Consider the following 16,564-nt stretch of genomic DNA (forward strand, 5'->3'; position numbering starts at 1 on the left):
TGTAAGTTCGTGTTGTTATTTTCCATTAACACTAAAGAGATACATTTCAAACATATGTCTTTTGAATGCACTGCCCAGAGCCCTCCCTCTCTTGTGGAGTGTATTAGAAGCTTTACTTTCACAGCAAAGTAGACAGATACTCTTTCCTTCTTTTCCACCCAGCCAAAATGAGCTGCTGTTATGGACAGAAATGTGTCCCACCCCTGGACGGTCCTGAGGGTGTAGCGGATCATCATTCATAGCAGACGTAAATGGAAAACTCAGCCCACAAGCATAAGCAAAGATAAGGGAGATTGGTCTGATTTGTCCCAGGGCTGATGCAGGAAGAATCTTAAAGCTGTCAACACAGACAGAGGTCTGAGAGCTGTAGCTTCCTGGGTACTAAAACCTTAGCTTTGATGCTATGTGAGTTTTTGTTTTGTTTTGTTTTTTTCCTGACTTGGAGCAAAAAGGCATCTTCGGACAAGGTCGCCCAAGGCCCGAAAGGCCTCTGTGAGATAAAGGGAAGCAGCAGGGAGCCCGTCCACATGCCTGTGAACTTATCTTGTTTATGTCCTTCGCACTGCTCTTTTTCATTGCTGTAGGAGAAAACCAAAGTAAAACCAATTACATCTAAGCCAAATTGTCATTATTGCCTGTCCTCAAACCCAGATGAGCATCTGTGACCCAGCATAGCTCACAGTTAGAGAGAAGTTTGAGAAGCACTGCTTAACCTGGGGAAGAAAGGCCAGAGGGGCTCTCTCAGAAGCAGCATGGCTACCCCTTCCCCAGAGCAAGGAGAGCAGTCAGAGTCCCTGGGACAGAAGAAACAGCCCTCGAGGCCTCTCCCCGGTCCCTCCTCTCCTAATGATGTCCTCAGTAATCACAGAGGGGCAGCCGCCCGCCCCCAGTCAGGCCTTGGGATTCTCACATCCCCTTCCACTGACTGTCCTTGGTATCTTTCAAGGCTCTCAGCCTCCCTCCCTACAAGATAGAGTGAGGGCTCTTTCTGCCCAGTTCTTTCAAGTAATGGGGACAGATGTGCTAAAACTAACTAATGTGTAAAGAAAGTAATGTGTTCTTCCTTCTAGAAAGTACGTACATTTTTGGAAGATGTTATGAAAGGTAATACTTAATCCAGTGCAATTGATCCCTAAGGGTAAATTTTCAAGGATCATATCTTCCAAATGGAGATCTTACATCCCTCAAATCACCTGTGTGGTCAGAACGTGAGCAGTGGAGAGGAGGGACCCGTATCAGGACACCTTGCAAAGGCAGGTCAGCTGGTGAACAAGCAGTTCTTCACTTTCCACATCCATTGGATGCCCCAACCTAAACATCTGTTAGAAAACAGAAAAATTGGACAGCATTCTACCTAAAGCTTTCAAGGTAAACTCCTTTATCTTCAAAAACAACAATGGCAAATTCCCAAAGAGAGTACACACTGAACTGAAAAGGCTCTCGGTCATTTTCCATTGCCTTTCCCCAGAACGAGGGGACGGAAAAAAGATTGTATCATGCTCGGCCTCTTGCTGAATCCACTGGCTCATCTCTAAATCTGAAGAATCCCACGCAGATACCAGAGAAATCAGTGGTCTCATTAAATAACAATATCTCCACTAATAATCAGGATGGTTTTAAAGCATGCTGTTACATAAGGGAGCTTTTTTTTTTATATAATAAATATCAAGTTACAGGTCTGAGAAGCACAGATCTGGCAAAGTCTTTACAAATGACAAAGACAGGGGCCATCCGTGGAAAAGAGCTTCTGCTCAGAGTGGAAACCAGGCTGAAGCAGCCTACCACTTCTCCCAGTGCCACCCCCTGCCCTCCGCACGGCATCATTCCAGCAGAGGTAGGGAAAGGTAGGCGGACCACCCTTTTCCAGTTTAAACCTGAAGACATTTTGGGTTTGCAAGGCATTCCCTGTTCAGAGAAGAACCTGGGGTTGCCGCAGGTAGTGGGTCAAAGATAAATTTTAATCTTGAGGCCAGGAGTAGTTAATTCCAGCACGTTGGGAGGCTGAGATGAGAGGCTCACTTGAGGCTAGGAGTTCAAGACCAGCCTGGACAACACATTGAAGCCCTGTCTCTACAAAAAAAAAAAAAAAAAGTTTAATTAGCTGGGCATAGGCACCTGCAGTCCCAGCTCTCAGGAGGCTGAGGCAAGAGGATGGCTTGAGTCCAGAAGTTTGAGGTTACAATGAGCTGTGCTCATTCCACTGCACACCAGCCTGGGCAACAGAGCAAGACCCTGGCTCTAAAAATAATGTCCTTTAATTTAAAAAAATGTAATCTTGAGCACAAAGACTCCTAAGAAGGTGTAACTGTGAGATACGGAATGAATGCCCTGCGTCCTGTTAAGGAAACAAGTATAGAGAAAATAGCCAGTTGGCCACATCCCTACAGCGACCACATCCTCAACTTGACCTAATTTTCATAGACTGACCATGCACCCCATATTCTCAATGGAAGTTCCTTGTGTTGACCAGTTTGTTACAGGCCCTTAGGCAGTCAACTTAAAGAGATTCTGCTATATTTTGGAAGCAAAGAGATGTAGCATTTAGGTCCCAGCTATCACTAATCTGCTCCTCCTTGGAAGATAAGCCATCTATGGGCAGGAACTTTTTGTCTCATTTATTCACTGCTACACACTCAGAAGCTAGAACAATGCATGGCACATGTTAGACACTCAATGTATGTTTGCTAAATGAGTAAGTGAATTATTGCAGTCATAGACAAATCAAACAGCCTTAGGGACTATTGCTTTGTTGGTTCTTTTCCACCCTGGTCCTTGGGAGACAGCACGAGTGCCTGGTGTCGTGTGAAGAGAAGGGGGGGAGTGAATGGTCACAATGTGCAGGAGGAAAGCTGCCATGGGCTGTGACAGGGAACTCAGGCAGCTGGGTGGCTAGTCAGGAGGTGGAGGGGAGAGGGAGCTGACTGAGCAGAGATACGCAGATGCTGGAGGAGGAGAGGAGGGTTGTAAGGCCAACAGCAGCAGCAGCTGACCAGTGGGAGTTTGTTTACACAGAGTAGAAAACTTGTTTAAGCAGCAATGTTTTCCCTCTGGCTTGGACCAAGAGTCTAATGAGGATGAGCTATTGGCTGCAGATGGAACACTGAAGGAGAGGGATAGCAGAGAGAAGTTGAAGAATTAGGGCAGACTGGTCAAAACAGAAAGCAAACTCAAGCTGGACCAGCTAGCCATTTTGCCTTCTGTTAAAAAGGAGGGGAAGAAAGGGGACAGGAGAGCTCAAAGGACAAAAGAGAAGCATATCCCCAAATCAGACATCCTGGATTCCCCATCATGGTCCCATTTTGTGTTATTTTATAGTTTTCACTGAAGGTATCTTAGCCTGGTTTCTCTCAAAAACAGAGCCCTTGGTGGGGCAGGGTGCAGTGGCTCACACCTGTAATCCTAGCACTCTAGGAAACCAGGGGGGATGGATTGCCTGTGCTCATGGGTTCAAGACCAACCTGAGCAAAAGTGAAACCCTGAGCTCTCAAAATAGCCAGGCATTGTGGCAGGTACCTATGGGAGGCTGAGACAAGAGGACTGCTTGAGCCCAAGAGTTTGAGATTGCCGTGAGCTATGATGCCATAGCACTTCACCAAGGGTGACAAAGTAAGACTCTGTCTTAAAAAAAAAAAAAAAAAACAGAGCCGTTGGAACTCATAAGCAAATCTTTTACTCGGGAATGTGATTCTAGGAGCAGTAACACAGGATGTGGATGGAAAGCAGAGAATGAGGGTGTGTAACTTGCCAAGGGCAACTAGTACCCCATCCTGCCAGGACTTCTGGGAGCTGATGAAAAGCAGCTTTGAACTGTTACTGAGCAAGTAACAGAGGAACTGCCCTCAACTCCCCCACACTCTGGGCTGAGCCTGGATAAGCGGAGAGTAGGTTTCCCCAGCGTCCCTTGTCTCAGTATCAGGGGAGCCCCAGGGCAGAAGCGAGACACAGCACAGACTCTGCACAGAGCCCAGCAAAGCCTACAGGAAACCAGTCAAACAGCAGCAGCTGGATAGGGGCTGGGAGACTTGCACATGGAGCACAGTCCACACCTGGCTTCTCTCTGAAGTTTTTGTCTTCCCTCTAGGAAGTCCAGTCCATCAGGGAGTCCTAGCCAAGGGATGGCTAGTTGCAATCTTTGCAAGAACTTAAAACAAAAGAGTGGCCAGTTATTGAAATGTGACACTTCCCTCCCTTACCAGATACTTAGAACAGTGTTTCTCAAAGTTTGCACGTTAGAATGTACTCATGCAGCTTTTAAAAATCCTAATGCCAGCCAGACACTGTGGTTCACACCTGTAATCCTAGCACTTTCGGAGGCTGAGGAAGGAGGACGGCTTAACATGCAGAGTTTCAGACCAGCCTGAGCAAGAACGAGACCCTATCTCTACTAAAAATCGAAAAATTAGCAGGGCATAGTGACATATGCCTGTAATCTCAGCTACTCAGGAGGCTGAGGCAGGAGGATTGGTTAGCCCAGGAGTTTGAGGTTTCAGGGAGCTATAATGAAGCTTGGTGGCAGAGCGGCACCCTGTCTGTGAAAAAAAGAAAGAAAGAAAATAATAGATAGAAAGAAATCCTAATGCCTAGACGATAACCCAGGCAATAAATCAGGGCAGTGATCTAAATTAGGAAATTAACATCACTAGCATAATTTTACCCGATTTTCAGACTTTGCTTAAATTTCATCAATTGTCATTGACTGTCTTCTCCTTGTCCAAGATCCAACCCAGGGTCACATTCATTTAGCTGTCCCATCGCTTTAGCCGCCTCCAATCCATAGCTATTTCCAGTCTTTCTTATCTTTCGTGGACCTAACACTTTTGAAGAGTATCGGTCGGTTCTTTTTTAGAATGTCCTCAGTTTGAGATTATCTGATGATTTTTCATGACTAGATGGAGGTGACCCCTTTTGTCAAGAACATCACAGAAGGGGTGATGCACTTCTGGATGCATGGCAGAAAGGTCCCCCATTCTGATGTGTCCTATTAGTGGTGATGTTGACCTCCGTCACTTGGTTAAGGTGTTATCTTCTAGGTTTCTTCAAGTTATAATTTCCCACTTTGTAATAATGAAATATCTTGCAGAGGAATCCTTTGAAATTGCAAACACATTGTTTCTCGTTATACTTTGTCCACTCATTTTAGCATCCATTAAGGGTGCTTCCCCGCCACAGTTATTACTACAGTGTTTGCCTCACATTGATTCTCTATCTTCTTCACTCCTTCTGCATTTATTCATTGGAATTTTAATCTAAGAAAGAGCTATGTGGCCTGCCTTTCAATAACCCTAAACATTTAACAGCCCTACATGAAGGGCCTGGTTTTGAGGCTTGAACTGGGGAATGAGGGAGAAATACAACTGTGGGTGCAAAAAAGAATGAAATGAAATATTTGACGTGATTCTCGCTGAGACTGATAATTTGAGTTGATACAGGGAGCAGCTGGAGACAGGGATCAACAAACCACCAGAGGGAAAAGTGTAGCCATGTGATATGAAGCATAACAGAGAAGTTTCTTCTGTATTTAAAAAAAAAAGGTTGGCAAGGTGCAAGGGGGCTGGTCCTTAACATCCCTGTCAAAAAGAAACACATTTATGCAAATAGCTCAAGATTAAGATCTGAAAACAGGAAAAACATAAGAGAACCAGCTGCAAGGCAGAACAAAAGCAAAAGAGGAAAAACTGAGCTGGATACATCTGCTCAGAGGAAAACGGGGAAGTTGTTTGAGGTGATTTTTTATTATTTTTTAAATTTTTTTATATTTTAGAGTCTCACTCTGTCACCCTGGGTAAAGTACCATGGCATCATCATAGCTCACAGCAACCTCAAACTCTTACCTCAGCCTCCAAGTAACTGGGACTACCGGCACCTGCCATAACGCCCAGCTAGTTCTTCTATTTTTAATAGAGATGGGATCTCGCTCTTGCTCAGGCTGGTCTCAAACTTCTGATCTCGAGCAATCCTCCCTCCTTGGCCTCCCAGGGTGCTAGGGTTATAGGTATGAGCCACGGCTGTCAGCCCCAGGAGATTTTTTAAAAAGGAGGGTTGTTTAATAGTAATAAGGAGAGACTTAAGAAGAAATAAGGAACATACCATCAACAAAAACTAGGAAATTAGATGCAGATGGAAACTGAACCAAGAAAAGAAGAGAGCTAAGTCCTGCAGAGGAGTCTGGAAGTCCTTGTCACTCTGGGAAGGAAGGAACAGGGAGAAGAACAAATTCAGTACACAGGCACATCAGCCATATTCTCTCAGTTATTAATACAGTGACAACTTGACACAAACTTCCTTAAGGGAAAAAAGAGACTCTTGGCTTCCCACACGGGGAACGTCAGGGTAAGAGCTTGCTGAGGGCTGCCAGCCCTAAAACTCAAAGTCATAAGGCCTCTCTCTCCTTCCCCCCACCACACCCACAGCCTTTCAGTTCTTTCTTCGGTATATTGGCCTTATTTATTTCCCATATCAGAAGGCCTTCCTTGGGCCTACCTTGGGTAAGGTAACTGCCTCTATTCCAAAGCTCTCATTATGTCAGTTTAACAGCCCCCACAGAAAGATGGAGTGTTTTATACCGGCATCTGCCTGTCACCACCAAAGAAAATTCAGATCGGCCTTCCTGGGATCTCCAGCCACACTTTGAACCAGTCATGGCTGCTAAAGGAATGAAGCATTGTGCTCTTGCCCAGGCCTGGCCTGGGTCCAATGCTCAGCTCTGTGTCCTGGTGCTGGAAGGGACCAGTTCACAGGGAACTGAAAGGGCTTGCTCAACAAGGAGTCCTAAGACCTGAGCCAAGGTCTCTGATAAAACTAGAGATAGCAGAGAAACTGGCCCAAACCAGCTAGAACCCAGATGGCCAAAAGAAAGAAAGAAAAAATGACCTCAGGTTATGCTCACTGCTCATTATAACCTCCTTATAATGTATTAGCAAACTAAAAGTTACTGTACATGGTTTAAAAAGAGGAGGAACCCTCAGTTTCAAGAATTCCACCCCTTTCCCAGAATCTTACAAATAATCCTCATCCACTTAACATAATAGAAGGTATAAAATAAGATTCCGGAAACTCACAGGGTGCTACCTGCTGTTGAGATAGTGAGTTCTCTCCCTGTGAGGCAGCCTTCCTCTTTTTCTTTGCTATGTCAGTAAACTTGCTTTTGCTTTACTCTGTCAGGTTATCCTTGAATTCTTCCCTGCACAAAGCCAAGAACCCGCTTGGCCTTCAGACCAGAGCCTGGGTCTGCCATCCACTTCCCTATAGCACAGCGGTTCTCAACCTGTGGGTCGCGACCCACAGGAACTGCGTTAAAGGGTCATGGCATTAGGAAAGTTGAGAACCACTGCTGTAGCAGGATCAGGATTAACATAACCATGTAGAAGGGCAGTTCCCCAGAGTAAAGAGGTGTCATTCCCAGACCAAGGGAGGAAGGCTCGCTAGGCACACTACCAAATACTCACTATTAAAGACTCCCACAAAGAAGGTCTAGAAATAAGAGTCAGTTTTATTATAATAACAGCTAAAACTCATTGAGTGTTCACTATGTGATTGGCACTGTGCTAAACCCTTACTATGAAATAAATAACTGTAACCTCACAAAAACCCTAGAAAGTATTACTGTCATCGTTGTACAGAGAAGAATGGTGACAAAGGTAGGTTACATCTGGCTCGGTGCCCATGGCACAGTGGTTACGGTGCCGGCCACATACACTGAGGGTGGCAGGTTTGAACCCGGCCCGGGCAAGCTAAACAACTGCAAAAAACAAAAATAGCCAGGCATTGTGGTGGGTACCTGTAGTCCCAGCTACTTGGGAGGCTGAGGCAAGAGAATCGCTTAAGCCCAAGAGTTGGAGCTTGCTGTGAGCTGTGACATCACAGCACTCTACCCAGGGCAACAAAGTAAGACTCTGTCTCAAAAAAATAAATAAATAAATAAATAAAACTGGTAGGTTACATCACTTGTCCAAAGGCTCACAGAAAATAAGTAACAGAGTAAGAGTTTAATCCAGGCAGTCCAAACAGAGAGGCCTGTACCCTTAGTCACTGACATAGGATCCGAGATAAACAAGTGGGAAATAAAAATAAAATCTGATGAAAAAATAGGCCTACCACAAAGAAGAACCAGTCAAATCCCCATAACTAGGTATAGAACATCACAGCACAGGACACCATAGCACCCGCTGGGACTTAGAACTTAACCGGGCTGAAAACACTTCTTGGAGAAGTCTGAAGGTGAGTTACTAGAAAAGCGGGAAGGGCAAAACTTGAGAAGGCCAATCCCTGTGTCCACGGGGATCTCAGAGGACGCTCCTGAACTGTTATTGTTCAGTGGTAGAATAGAGAGAACTTAGATAGGGAATAGGCACAAGCAAGACTTCAAACATCTTCTTCCTTTCTGAAAAATTCACACTTTGCCTCACCTTCAATTAATTTCATTAGACCAAGAATAGAAGAAAACAAAAACGTTAATACTAAACCAGAGCGTTCTGTGACATACGCGTGGTGTGGGTGACATGTATATCTTTATAATAAACCTGGGAGCATGAGAAGACAGAATGCCTATAAAAAAAGTCTCTGCAGACATTTACAGTAGTGGCAATGAGCCAAGCATTACCACTCTTCCTGGAAATGGACTGCTTCAAGGCTGCTTCAGAAAGTGCTGTTCAGAAGAGTCAGACTGTCAGCTGGGCAGCAGTGGTCCCAGGGGGTTCTGACCCAGTTGTCATTCTCTGGATGCTGTCCCCTGCCTTTGCCACCAGTGGCTTAGAGCCCCATTACTCTTTGCCCCTAGTAGCATGTTGCAAGATAACTCAGATGTACACACGCCCTCCATCTCTCCATGCTGTTTCCACAGCTTTGAACTTGCACCCAATTTGCCCTTGCATTTGTCATTTGTAAATTTCCCTTGGTATTTTCTCTGTCTCCTCTAGCCCCAAGGCCTCTCTGACCTCCTTATGGGCCATTGCGTTTTCAACAAAGACCCAAAGGAACATTTGGATAGGCACACTACATTCTGCCAAGCGTACAGCTCTTGGCTGTAGCAATGTGCCCTGAGAAAGACCTTTAAACTTTCATTCAGTCCCATCTTTTACCCTTTTTGTTTCTGAATATAGATGCTAAGGCTGAGACTGAGCATACACTACCCTTTTTCCTCTACCTATTTCATTGTAAATGAAGAATCATCCCATTTTAAAATCCATGGAGGCATCTCTCACATTCAAAAGTAGCTGTGTTGAGCAACCCTCAGAGAAAATTCTACAGTATTATATTCTCATCTAATCCCACATGCTCATGTTTCAGTCTGCAAAGATTGCTGGTTGTCCTCCAATATCTTTTATCCTCTTCTTGTATTGTGATAGAAGCTTGGATTGGCAGACATGTACATGGAGGATCCGTATACAGACTGCGTTGTTCAGTCTCACTTACAGTTCAAAGTGGCCATGTCACTAAGAGCCAGTCAATTGCATGTGATGGGAAATGAATGTTTAACTGCTGGGATGTGTCTTAATGGAAGAGGCAGATCCAGCATGCCTCTATTTTCTATCTTGCCACTTAGAATGTGGATGCAGGTGTGACAGCGTGCCATACTGGACCATGCAGGTAAGGGCAACATGCTGAGTGCTGTAGAGCAATAAGACAGAGGAAACTTGGATCCTTGATTGACCCCATTAAAAAAAAAGAAAACCTCTGTCTCATCTCTGGTACCATCTACTTCTTGACTGTACTGTAAAAGAGAAATAATGTTTACCTTATCTGAAACACAACTAGTTTGGAGTATTTGTTACACACAGAAGAACCTATATAATAATAAATGCACATGTTCTCTGTACCAGAATCTTCTCTTAAGGCCAAATGACACCCGTTATTGACTCTTGGAGTAAATCTCTACTTTCCCGGGTCCTTGCAACTTTCCTATACACTTTCTCTGGGTGTCCTCTATTTTTCTTTTGGGGTGACTTCAGACCTCTCAAAAGGACAAATTACAATTTGTAACTTCAAGAAGTGATTTTCTGCCTAAATTGCCCAGAATTTAGACAAAAAAATTAGTTTCCATACTGTGGGCACTACCCTTTTCCCCTCCCTTCTTTCTCTCCTTTTTTCCCTCCTGCCTTTCTCAGTGCCTGCCTGTCTCCAACAATTATTTACTATCTTCCCATTGGATACGAGGCACTGCAATGGGCATTGAGAAAGGACAGTAAGGTACCATTATGTATCAGTCAGAGTTCTTAGCTGCCAGCAACAGAAACCTACCCTGGTTCATTTAAAAGGAAAAGATTATTAAAAAAGCATTTAGTATCACAGAATCACCAAGATGACAGAACCATTAAGATCGTGGGTTGGACAGCTAAGGCAACCACCCCAAACCATCCTGCAGAGCAGGTTTGGATGACTTTGACCAGCAACAAAGAGTGGACACCGGCACTGCTGACACCACTGGCTCTCAGCGTCCAGAGCTGCCACCAGTTATCACCACCTCTGCTGCCAGCAAACTTTCTTCACCATTCCCCTCCTCTGTGTCCTCAGCTCCCAATTTAAAGTCTGGGGCAGGCACATCTGGTTGTGGTACCGCATCACAGTCCCAAGACATGGCATCAGTGGACACTGAGAAGGAAGCCTCTTGCATTTTCAGCTTGTCAAGTATTAGCAGTCTCAGAATTACAATAATATAAAAAAGTGAAGAGTTCTGCACAAAGGGAAGACTGCCCATCTCTGCAAACATGAGAAGGCAGTTCAAAAGCTGAGCTACCAAAGCTAACACAAGTGTCCACTGTGTCTCTACTGAAAAATGTAATCTAGTCTCCCTATTGGACTGTTAAATTTGAATGCATCAAGAAGCATGTACTTTTTAAGGAGGTGAAATTATAAATAGAGATAATTACTTCCTCATCTGTAGAAGACTATAGTGACTGCCGGAAAAAGTTATCCCTTCCCTTCCCACCTCTGGACTGGTAGAGATGATTCCCAGTATGCCAGATGTTGTGAACATTTGTAGGGAATTTGAAGGAACCTTTTCCTAAATTGGGGGAATACCCCATCATATAGGTCTTAGCAGAAGAGTCTGATTCTCAACTGCAACATCTCTGGAAACTGGGCCCAGGTATGTGGCCAGATGCTCCCTCCCAAGACTTGAAATTTGGAATGAATGGAGCAAAGAAGCTGTGATCCTCAAGAATTCATCTCTGCCTTATGGAGCCAGCAGGAACATCCAGTATTTAGTGACACCAGCAGACGTGTCCCCGTCTTCTGTCTTGTGGCATGCATGGGGCTCTCATTTGAGTCTTGAGCCCGGCCTTCCTGGACATTCTATAAATTACTCCAAGATTCTTTCAATAAATTGGGTTTTTGCCTAAAGTGGCCAGAATTTCTCTTGCTCGTAACTAAGAATGCTGACCCACAGATAGGAGCTACCACTACGTTTAACTGTAATTTTTTTTATAACGTTTATTTTAATAATATATTCACATATATACCACTAAATACTACTGGACAATTTTCAGCCCTGACAATCATAGTCAAGTGTTTGTTTGTTTTTTTAATCTTCATACTACTTAAAGACTAAAACTAGAAGAAACCCTAGGGCCTGTCTAGTCCTCCAATGTGGAAAATTGAGACTCAAAGAGCTTTTTCTCATTTCCGCAGATGAATCTCATTTCCATGGATGGTATCTGATAACTTCTCCTACTAAATCCAAATCCTTCTAAATTAAGGGCCTGTGTCTTCTCATGCTAAAAGTTTGTATTGGAAATGTAATAAGCTACTTCTCTATTCCATTACACAAGCACACAAACCACTAAAGGAAATAAGAACACTGAGCCCAGAACCAATTCTAAGAAAACGTCACTAGCCTTGTTTGCTATTCAGCCCAGGTTTGGCACTTATCAATTTACTCAATCAACTACCTTTTCCTGGAAGGATGGAATCCAGAGACATAAGAAGTCACCAGGTAGGGGAAAGGCAGCAACTCACACTTCCTTCACAAGATGGGGCTAAAATATCAAATCAGTCTTAGGAACCAAAATTCCATACAGTCCCTCCCCAAGGCCCCCTAATGCAGGAGAAGGGAGAATGCCCTCTGATTCCATTCCCATGAGCAGGTAGCATGTGTGGGGGCTTTTCTTGCTTCTTTCCCCCTGGACACTGTCTGCAGACAGGACTTCACTCACATGGCAATGACTGCTGGAGGGAGGGGGTACTGAATGCCAGGTGTAATGGAAATCTGTAGGGAATGTGAAAGGCACCTTTTCTACGTTTGAGGAATTCCCCTCCATCATCAGACTGTCTCAGTGGAACAGTCTGATCCTTGATTTTACAATCCTGGGAATCTGGGCCACGTGTGTAACTCAGTCTTGGCCAATCAGATGCTCCCACCCAAGACCTTAAATCTGGAATATGTGCAAACAAAGAAGCTGGAATGGGCAAGATGCATGGGTGGGAGGCAGTTTATAAGTTTTCCCTCGGGGCAGCCCTCTTATATGTATAAAAAAAATTACAGCTTTTGAGTTTGCCTCAAAACATCCCCAGTTTTTTGGCAAATGTTAGTTACCCTGAAGTATTTTAAATAATTTAAACTGGGTAAATACATTGAGTTTTTCTCTCTTTCTTGAGCTGCTCTTAGATACCTCTTCTCTGTAAAGCTGTTTTTGTTTGTTAGTGATTTCCCGCTTTTTGTTATATATATATTTCCATGTCACTAGAATGAAGCTGTCATGACTAAGTTGATACTCATAACCCCAAATGCATATATCTCTTCTGTGTTATTCAAGGTTAGGTTCATCTGTAAAAAGCAGAATAGCCTTAAATAACGATGGCTTAAAGCAAGGCATAAAACTCTCTTACTTAAAAAGAGTCCAAAGACAGCTTCTCAAGGGCTAGTGTCATGACCCCATAATCACAAAGTTCCAGGCCCCTCGGGTGTCTCGTCTCTGCCACTTTAGCACACTCCCTCCTGCTTCAGAATGGCTGCTGAGTGCCTGCGATCACATTGGCATGGCATACAGAAGAAGACAGAAACAGCTCTCTTTTTAAAAACACTGTCTAAAAGTTATATACAATACTTCTTACATCTCATTGGACAAAATACAGCCAAACCTAACTGCAGTGTGGACTGGGGAATATGGCTCTCATTAGTAGTGTGCATTGCTACCCCAAATAAATTTGGAAAGAGGGAGAGAATGAATGTGGGGTAGGGTAACCATTAGCTCTTCCACAACTGCCTGCTGCTTTATTTTTCAAATGAATTCTATATTGCTTTCCAGTAGTAAATATAAGTTGAGTGAAATAAGGATATTGTAATTAAGGGCCCAGCCATTGGCATCAGACTGGCCTACTTTCCGTCTCCCTAGGTGCGTGACTTTGGACAAAATATTTAACTTCTTTGAGATTTTGTCTCCTCGTTGGTAAAATGGAGAGAGTGATGACCTTCTTAATGGTGTTATTAAACAGATTAAATAATTTTTATAGATGGAAGATTAAAGACAGCTACAAATTCTTTGGTGTCTTTCCCCTTGCAAAGTGGAGTCTGTGTCCCTTCCTTCTTAAATCTCAGTGACTGGTAGGTGACAGCAGAAGTGTGGGCTGTGGCCCACACTTCACAGTGCCTGATGATAGAGTATAACCCAGTCATCCTTTGTTGAGTGATCCTCGGAGTGTTAGTTAGTACAACACAAGTTGGAAGTGTTCTTCCTTTCTCATAATTACTCAGACTAGATTAAGTTAAAAACAATCCATATTTATACTTTCAGTTTCCATTCTTGTCTCTTAAAACACTTGCTTTTTGGAAGCCAGCTGCCATCTAAGAAGTATGACTTCCCAAGCTGTAGGAAGCCCCAGCCCTGCAGAGATTGTGGACGAGAAGCATCAAGGTCCCAAACATGGAACTCCATCGTCTGGTGGCCACCCCGGTAGATGCCATACAGATCCGGGACAAATCGCTCAGCTAGGATCTCCCAACCCACAAATCATGAACAGAATAAAAGGTTGTTTGAAGCCAAGTTTTGAGGCCAGTTTGTTGTGAGCGATAGATAAGCAGAACAAGGTGCCAAGTGTGTGGTAAGGCCTCAGTGGGGTGCTGATCTGACTCAGGTGAGGCAGTCAGCACTACACGGACTCTTCAGAAGTCCTACAGCATGTTGATGTCCCACGTGGAAAATAATGTCCCTTAGTAAAGGCCCTCATATATTGCTCCATCATAATTTTATATTTTAAAATAGTTCAATTAATAGTAATTAGATTTAGTTGGCTTTCTTTATAACATGGGGTATTTTATTTTACACAATTGAAAACCTTATGCTAAGAAAAAGTCATTAAGACTTCCTTAAACTTCCAAAGGAATTTGTGACAAAAAGGAATGAGGAAAAATAATTAAGAAGCCCTGATGAGGATATCAGAGCCACCAGGTGAAAAGGATCCTGGGTCCCTGAATGATTGCATGAAATAGAGGTCTCCCACCCCTACCTCCACAGACTTGCAATCAACATTTATTGTGTTAAGCCACTGAGATTTTGGAGTTAGATTATTTAGCCTAATCTTCCTAGTACAGTGTCTAATTATACATCTAGAACCATCTAAAAAAGCCTACCAAAAGGAAAGAATGTAAGAACAGAAGTTTAATTACATTAACATAAAAAGACAAGAATGACTCTGGAAGACTGTAACCGGTCCTGCAGTGACCTCAGCCAGGGGTCTTGCTGCTCTGGAGTCCCTCTGCGGCCAGGCTCCACTGTCTGCCCTGATGCCAGCTGCTGGGCTCCTTATCTCCTGGTTACAGCTGACCTTTTGCCTCCTACCAGCGTCTTCCAGGTTCCCTGAGGGCTGCTATTGCTCAGTGTTGCCCCTCCTGCCTTCAAGCTCTCCTTGGCCCTGGCCAGTCTCCTTGGCTTCACCCTGAACCTCACTCTTGCCCTTGGCCTTAGCTCTCATGGTCTGGCTCCTACCCAGCATCCAATGTGCCCCCAATCAACATCGCCTGCTGCTGGACTATAACCCAGTTACCTTTGCTTGAGTGACTGTCTAAGGGTTAGTATACTAGTTTAAATTATTTTTACCCTCCTAAAATTTCTTTGAGCAGAGAGCAAACTAAGTTTGAAAAATATCCATATTTAACTCTCAACTATTCATCTATCATATATTACATGAAGACAAAAAAACTGTTTGATATTATAAATATTTATGGTACTATGTAAATATTTATGATGCCATACATTTATTTATAGCATTATATAGTATTGATACTATAAATATAGTAAGCCAACTAATGTGTTAGACCCTTTTGCATTTCATTTAATCATGGCCACAATGCCCCTTTAATGGAGATTTAATAGTTGTTACTTCCAAAAGAAAAAGAAAATGAAATTCTGTGAGATTAAGTTATTGCTTCAGGTCCCCTACTTAATACGAAGCAGAGCTGGGAGTCTGACCTAGGTTTATTTCATTCCCAAACCCATTATTTTTTTACTCCAAAACTCCAAAACCCTGACCACCCTACATGATTATTCAAATCGGCATGTAGAATTCTAATGAGCCTGGAGGAAATATCAACTGTAAATGTACAGGATCTATTCTGAGAATTAGATCAGTTAAAATTTCTCTGACAACTGAAATCATGGAATGGACATGTGTCCATCATCTGCCAATGACATTAATTCGACCAGTGGTCAAAAATAATGATGGTAAAATTTAACAAGGACAAAACTTAAAAAGGAAAAATACAAATACAAACGTTAGAGCTAATTCTATGTGTTTTCAGGTTCATGGTAGGCAACCATTTAATTGTTACTCAGCAGAACGACCCTAATGATATATTCAGATGTCAGTGATAGTGTTGAATGCCGTGTTCTTGTTTTTAAAGTGTGACTCCAGGAGTTGTTAGCAAAAAGCATGACAGGGAGAAATCATGATGTAATCTTTCCATCTTTCCAGTTCTGTTCAGCCTTGGTCAGGACTTCATTGGATTATGTGGCCATTTTGGAGCCACTCATTGTAAGTGATAGATGAAGTTCTTGGGCATTTTCCAGGGAGCAATGAAAATGATTAGCTCTGGGTAAAGAGCCTTAAGAACAAAGTGCTGGGTAAAGAGCCTTAAGAACAAAGAACCAGGTTTCCAGAAACAGAAGAAAGAAAGTGATGAGGGTGAAAAATCAGGCATTTCAGTCACTGGAGTCACATGTGGCCATGTGGACCAGAGACCATCGATATCAGCATCACCTGAGCACCTCTGTCAGCCTCACCTGAGCTGCATGCGAGAATGTAGATTTGTGGGATAGTCCAAAACCTGCTACCTCAAAGTTCTTTGCCTAGGAGATGGGTGGGGGGAGAGAAGGCTCCTCTCAAGGATTATGACACTGAAGTTGGAAAGTTTTGTGCCAGTGGTTCTCAGCCTGCGTTGCATATTAGAATCACCTCAAGAACCACTCCAGAAACTCAGAGTACTTGGTCTGTGGTGACCCTTGGACATCAGACTTTTAAAAGATCCCCCAGGTGATTCTAATCTACTGGCAAGGTTCAGAACCTCTACTCTGTACTAAGATGCTATGTAAAGCCAAACAGAAAACAACTATCCAACTTCAACTGGATAGTTGAG

The 16,564-nt window shown here is 43.4% G+C and overlaps 1 long non-coding RNA gene across 1 annotated transcript; it reads right to left on the reverse strand.

Moving 5' to 3' along the window:
• Positions 1 to 543: 543 nt before the first annotated feature.
• Positions 544 to 14,688, reverse strand: LOC128598214 (uncharacterized). Its single transcript, XR_008383599.1, has 3 exons — positions 14,600 to 14,688; positions 1,194 to 1,319; positions 544 to 578 (listed from the first exon to the last, which is right to left on the reverse strand). It is a non-coding gene; the product is annotated as an uncharacterized LOC128598214 (long non-coding RNA).
• Between the last annotated feature and the right edge of the window lie 1,876 nt (positions 14,689 to 16,564).

Source organism: Nycticebus coucang, chromosome 11, assembly GCF_027406575.1.
Source record: "Nycticebus coucang isolate mNycCou1 chromosome 11, mNycCou1.pri, whole genome shotgun sequence".
Lineage (NCBI taxonomy): Eukaryota > Metazoa > Chordata > Mammalia > Primates > Lorisidae > Nycticebus > Nycticebus coucang.